This window comes from Gavialis gangeticus, unplaced genomic scaffold (assembly GCF_001723915.1).
Source record: "Gavialis gangeticus isolate Ggan-Ray unplaced genomic scaffold, GavGan_comp1, whole genome shotgun sequence".
Classification (NCBI taxonomy): Eukaryota; Metazoa; Chordata; order Crocodylia; family Gavialidae; genus Gavialis; species Gavialis gangeticus.
This window is the reverse complement of record NW_017729024.1, coordinates 129147307-129154287: the sequence shown is the minus strand read 5'-3', so window position 1 is coordinate 129154287 and position 6981 is coordinate 129147307.

The window sequence follows — 6981 nt, the reverse complement described above, 5'->3', positions numbered from 1 at the left end:
GGAGGCCGCACAGCGCCCCCTGCCGCCCGCGGCGGTGCGACGGCGCCCGGCCCCCTCCGTTGTCTCCCGGCTGCGGCTGAGCCCCGGGGTGGCGGCTCGTCTCGGGCCGCCCCCTGGCCCTTAGTAGCCCCGGGGTGACCCCTCAGCCTCGTGCTGACAAACACGTGGCAGAGGAAGAGGAAACCCTGGAGGAAACAGAAAGCCCCGGAGAAGGCAGCCCGCCTCTGCCCCAGGTTGTTGCTCAGCTAGCAGGCCACAAATAGGCTTCACCTTCTAGGCCCCTTTCCTCCAGAGCCTTTCTCCTGTCGACACTGTCCTCAACACCACAGAAAGAAGAGCTGGCTCCGGAGTGGCGAAGGAGCCTCCCAAAGCAGTGTCATAAAGCACCAGCCCTCAGGGGTTCACTACCAGCAGGGTGGTCTAGGGGGATGCTCTGCAAACTTGGCAGAAATCTTTGGCTAGTTCACTGAGTTTTCTGAAGTCCTGTCCACACCACACAAGTAACCAGATTCAAATGGCGTGGCGTTCAACTGTTCTAATGTGATTTATCCCTTCCTGTAGAAAAGAGAAAAAGGGAAGTGAAGAAAGAAAAAACCCACAATAGGACACCAGTGTGAGACCTACGAGGCGCTAGCGTGCAGTGGTTCCTGCACATTTATTTAGTATTTGTATAAGCAAGTGCTAGGTAAATGTGTAGAAACCGGAGTTACTGCACAGTAGTGTCACTGAAAAGCCTAATAACACTGCAAAGTAGCATATTAGCACTGTCTGTGCTGTGCTGTGCTGCGCTCCCGTGCAGTGTTATTCAGTTCCTGTGCGGTCAGCATCTTGCGTAGACGTGCCCAGAGTTGTACAGAATAAGGGCTGGAAGGGACGTCCAGGTGTCATCTAGCTCAAACCCCTGCCTGAGGCAGGATCATCCCTATCCAAACCATCCCATACAACCATAATCTAAACTCTGTGTAAGACTGCCATCAACCCTGACACAACGTAGACCTAACACCATCACCTGCTGCAGGTAAAGCAGGGCAATCCCGGCAGTCAATGTTCTACAAAAAGTTGTCAGTACCCACTCAAGACAAAAGCAACGCCCCCCAGTCCATACTAATCTGACCATGAGGGAAAATCCCTTCCTGGTTCCAAATATGGCGATCGATTTGACCCTGAGCAGAAAGGCAAGACCTCTAGCTTTGGTCCCAGAAGGAGCACTGGCACATCCCAGTCAAAGTTTAATCATGATAAAGCAGGGGTAGACAAAATACAGCCTGCAGGCCAGATCCAGTCTGCAGAGAGGCTTCATCCGGCCCCATGGCGAGTTCCTAAGTCCCACCTGGCCGAGGTGCTGCTGCCGCCCCCTGGGCACACAGGAGGGCTGGGGCAGTTTCATGGCAGGATTGCCTTTCTAGGTAGCCCAGGTGGTGGCAGCTCCTTCATGCTGCCACTGCTGCTGGCTCCAGCCCCACAGAACAGGCGGGGGCCAGGGTGTGCAGCACCAACCCCAACCCCACACGCCCTGCACTGGCTCCGGGCTCACCCATTTCGGCTGAGCAGCGGCAGTGTGGGACAAACTGCTGCTCAGCGCAGGGCAAAAGCAGCCCCTCCCCCTCATTAGCACTTCCAGCCGGGGCTTTCTGCCTCCACCAGCCCCACTGGCCCCTCTGTGTCACCAGCTGCCAATGCTTCCTCGTGCAGCCGCCTAGAGCCTGTGCAGGGCTGCCCTGCATCTCCACCATGTCACTACCACCTCTGGGCTGCCCCACAGGGCAGCGGTGGCAGCACAGAGCAGATAAAGGGCAGCCTGGTGCGTTGTGTGCACCAGGAAGTGCTGTGAAGGTGGAGGGGCAGGGAGAGGGTCCATTTTTGCCCCACGCTGAACAGCAGTTTCTCCCATGCTGCCACTGCTGAGCCTGGGCCCCAGAGCTGGCTCGGAGCTTGCCTGTCCAGGCTGAGTAGCAGCAGCAGCGGCGGTGTCAGCGGCACTGGGCAGGAAGTGTTGCTTGGCATGGGAGAAAGTGGCCCCTCTCCCTAGCCACCAGCGGGCAGTTTTTGGTGCATCCACCCAGAGCCTGCCCCATACTGGGCTGCCATGCGGCTCCATCACTGCCACCTCTGGAGCTACCTTGTGGCTGCTCCACACTGTCACCACTGCCATGCTGGACAGCCCAGAGGCAGCGATGATGGCACCGCATGGCAGGCTAGCACAGCACGGGCTCTGGGTGGCTGCACCAAAAACTGCCCCGCGGCAGCAAGCAGGAAGGGCCTCTTTCTCCCTATGCTGAGGAACATTTTCTGCCTGGCGCTGCCACTGCTGCTGCTTCTGCTCAGCCTGGACAGGCTAGCTCGGAGCTGACACGGGGCACACAGGTTAGGAGCTATGCGTGCTGGTCCCTGCTGCTACCATGGGGCTGGGGCCAGTAGTGGCAGCCAGAAGGAGCACCCCAGCCCTGCTGCATGCCCAGGGGTGGCAGGATGTGCCATGGCTGGACAGTGTGGAGCAGGCCTGGAGCATGCTGGGGCTGTGCATTGTTGGCGGTGGTGGGGAGGTGCTGCACAGTGCGCAGTTGTGGGGCTGACCAGCTCAGGGGTCATGTGCAAGGGTCTCCCATGCACAGCCCACATACCCTCAAACCTTTCCCTACAAACCCCAAAACCACACCCCCCCACAGACACAATCACACACCCCACAGGTACCATATCCACACGTGCACCCACGTGCCTCTCAGGGGAGCCCTGCACACTGCTACACACACACAGCTCACCATACATATACACCCATACACACATACCCAGCCACCCTCCCCTCCACAAACCCCACAACCCTCTACAAACCTCATACCCACACACACACACACACACACACACACACACACCCCTACAAACCCTATACCTACCCACCTGTACCCACCCAGACCCCTCCACACCCAACACAATATATAAGAATAAGCATTCATTTTGAGCTATTATGTAATCACTTCTATATATACATCGCAAACATACAAATTAGGACAAAAATATATTTTTAATTAATTAAAATATTATGGATGCTTGATTTTTAGTATATAATTTGGGGTTTTTTCCATTTCTAAGATGGCAAACCGTTTTCCAAAAAGGAGTACTTCCATGGGCAAGGGATGGGACTTCCAGTGGCAAGGGTCAGAGGTTAGGAGGCGGGACTTCAGGTCCCAAGGTGGCGACTAGCGGGCGGGGTGCTTGTCAAGGGGCGAGGCTACCCTTGCAGCCCTTGACAGCTCACCAAAACTCATTCAGCTGCCCTCCAGCCAAAATAATTGCCCGCCCCTGTGGTAAAGCATGGTTCTCTGACAAGGTCATAACGTTCTTTTTGTCCTTATAGGATATACATTATGAAACATACTACAATGTGTTTAGCCCCCTGGGATATGCCTGGTTCTCTTAACAACACCCAGATAGTCCAAGACAAATGGAAATTACATTAACATGCAGAACAACACCCCATTCCACTGATAGAGTGGTAGCCTTAAGTGTGATGGAAAATCAGGCCCGGATAGCTTTGTATTATACAGGTTCTGAGACCAAGGTCCTGTCACTTTATGTCCTGTTGAAGTAACCTATGTGATTTGGAGTGACTTTTATCAGCACCCAAAGGTTCCCTCTGATTGGGCTCCATCAGCAGTGAGATTTGTGAATTCTTTCCAAAGAATGTCTCCAGTAAGAGCACCCCTGTGCTTCTAGAAATCATCCCAAATCCTTCCTGTTTAGACCAGTGCCATTATCATCATTACCTACTTTTCCAGCGTTCCCAGTCAGCACATTGTGGCATGTACATGTATTTTCACATACTGGATTTCCTTTTGCTGGTGAATGTTTAGTTATATAAACAAATGTCCAGGCTTGATCATTAAAAAAATGTCCAAAACTGAAACTGTTTAATAAACAAACAAAAGGAGTATACTTGTTCCAAAAAGCATCCATACTGTTAAACTGGTAAAACAACTTCAGTTGTTTGTCTCATTAAGAAGTATTACATTCTGTTTTCCATTCATTTGGCTGACTAGTTTCTCTCTGCCCTGCTTGAGAGTATGCAGAGGACATGAGGAATGTATGACCTCTTCTACCTGTCTGAATTGTGACAGTGGGCCTGGACTTGCTTCTGGGAACTGCTTATCTATCTTATTGTATAACCGATTTGTCTCATCTGCTTAGTTTTTTTTTCCCTATAGAGGGATTAAAATTATGAGCATGAAGATGATAACATATGCTTCCCTAAGCACGTATACCCTGTGTGCCGCCTTCATTAAAGACTGCCAACTGAGAGCACAAATTGGCAAAGCTGGATTCCATCTACAGAAAAGAGAGTGGATACAGGGAGAGCCAGCAGCTAAGACTGAAGCTTTGCAAAATACCAAGCCTGGGAGGTATCACACTCCTTGGTATATAACCAGATGAATTTAGCAGAAATCTTAAGAGGAATTAAGCCTGCTGCAAGCAACATTAATTCCAATATCATGCATGCAAATTTATTTGCACAGGTACAAATGTCAGGAGAAAAATAAATGGCAACACAGCTCCAAAAGGAAGGAGGACAACTATGCCTAGTGAAACAGTGACTCTCCAGGGGCCCTCAGGTTCCTGTCCTCATACAATTTAGAATCCACAAGATTTAAAAGCATTTTGGCTTCCCTGCAGTCCACCCAAATCCTTCCCCTCTGAGAAAAATGAGGAAACAGATGAACTTCACAGAATTGCTGTGGGTCATTGATCACTGTGGCATGCTGGGGTGCCTCGAAAACTTTTCAAGGGTGTCATGGGATACCACACAATCCTATAACTGTTAAGTGCACAAGCATGATTCACAGGATAGACCCAGACTTTTCAAGTAGGAACCCATGGGATTAAAAACATTTTGACCTATTGTGATCTTTCTGAGTTCTTTGCAACAGAAGAATTTCTTTATGATTTTTCTGTAGTAAAAAAACTAGTGAAAACTGAAAACTGGAATTTTCTGAGAGGTGCCTTGAGTCTATCAAGGGCATACCTTAAGTCTAAAGGGCTAAATATAGACATTCAAAAAGCTTAAGCCTGAATCGATTCAATCTTTGCAGGTTAATCTAACCTGTGTAGATTGCAGGGCTGCGTGAAGCTTCAAGTGCTGATTCTATGACCTGACCCAGAGAGGAACCCCCTGTGCTGCTCCTTCAAGAATGGAGCATTTTGGGCCCCCATTCTACTGCAGAAAGAAGAGGAGCAAAGGCCCAGGGCCTTTTTCTCTGCTGGCACAGTCACCTCTATGCTGCGACACGCTTGAGGGGCTGTATTAAACCAAGGCACTCTCTCGCTCTCTCTCCCATACACACAGAAAGTGAAGCAGGGCCTGGTGCTGCACAGCCGCTGCTCTTTGCCTTCCCTTCCCATGGGCTTCCCACAGCCATGAGCAGGGGCTGGGGCCTTTTCGCTCAGCTCCCTCCCCTGTGTATTTTAAGGGGCCAGATGGAGTGAGAGGTGCCCAACCTGCACCCTGGACATACCGGGAGGAGGTGGGGACTCCTTGATGCCAGGCCACTGTCTCTTTGAGCGTGCTTGGCATGGGAGTGGTGACTCCCTGATCTTTGTGACATAACAAGGGGGAGAATATGGACATTTGGAAGTGGGCACCGAGTCCAGGGGAACCTCCTAAGCAGCTTCTCCTCCCACCAGGGCCATGCCTGGGCCCAGGCCTGGCTCAGGGCGGGTATCTTCAGGGGAGGGGAAGGCAGTGACACCAAGCAGGAGACAAGGGGGGATCTCCCTTCCCCAACCCCTGCTGTGTACTCCACCTGAGTCACTCTCATCCACCTCTGGGGAGCCGTGGCTGTCACTGGGGAAGTTGCTGGCAATCACCCGCCCTGTTACCAGGCACTGCAGCTGCCTGATTGCAGCCTTCTCTTTCAGACCACCTGGCCAGGGTGGCCTGGCAGCTGGGCCAGGCTTTTTGAGCAGCGGTGGAGCTCAGTGGAGCCAGAAGCAGCACCAGCGGCAGGTCCCCCAGCAGGAGCCAGCCAGCCCCTGTGACACCGAGGCCAGCCTGCACCTGGCCACCCAGCAGCTCTCCCACTGCTGTAGGGCTGCTCCAGCCAAGCAGTGTGCCTGAGTGTATCATCCAGAGCAGCTGCACAGGACCCAGGGGCAGCAGCCAGTGCACTGCAAGCAGGAAAGTGGCTTGGGGTCTCCCTGGGGCTGGCCTGGCTGCAGCCACTTTCTTCTATGCTTGCAATGTCCTGGCTGCTTCCCCTGGACCCTGTGCAGCTGCTCTGGGCACTACGCCTAAGTGCACTGCTCAACTGGGGCAGCCCTGCGGCAGGGGCAGAGCTACCACAGGGCCAGATGCAGGCTGGCTTGGGTGCCACAGGGGCCGGCTGGCTCCTCCCAAGGGGCCTGCCACTGCTGCTGTTCTCAGCCACGCCAAGCCCTGTCGCTGCTCACAGTGGCTGGCCCAGCTGCCAGGCTGCCCTGGTTGGGTGGTTTGAAAGAGGAGGCTTTGATCAGGCAGCTGCAGCACCCGGTAACTCTGTGGGCAAGTACCGGCAACTTCCCCAGCAGAGGCCAGAGCTCCACAGAGGTGGGTGAGAGTGGCTCAGGTGGAGTGGGCAGTGGGGGTTGGGAGAGTACCACCGCCTCCCCCTTCCCCAAGGACACCCACTCTACACCAGGCCTGGGCCTGGCCCCAATGAGAGAAGCCACTCAGCAGGTGCCCACGGATCTGGCACCTGTTTCCAAATGCCTCACATTCTCCCCATTGCTACATTACAGAGGTGGGCAGTGACGGGATCCCTCCAGGGACATCTCTCCTGCCCACCTCCCCTCTGCTTCTGTCCATGACAACACTGGCCCTGCCTCTCCCCATCATCTCAGGCCCAGGGCCGGCATCTGGCCACACACCCCCATCACTTGTCCCACCCGCACCCTTTCTCAGCCAGCCATAGCAGTGAGAGTACTCTGGCTAGGGAGAAGAGGAGTGGGGCCAAC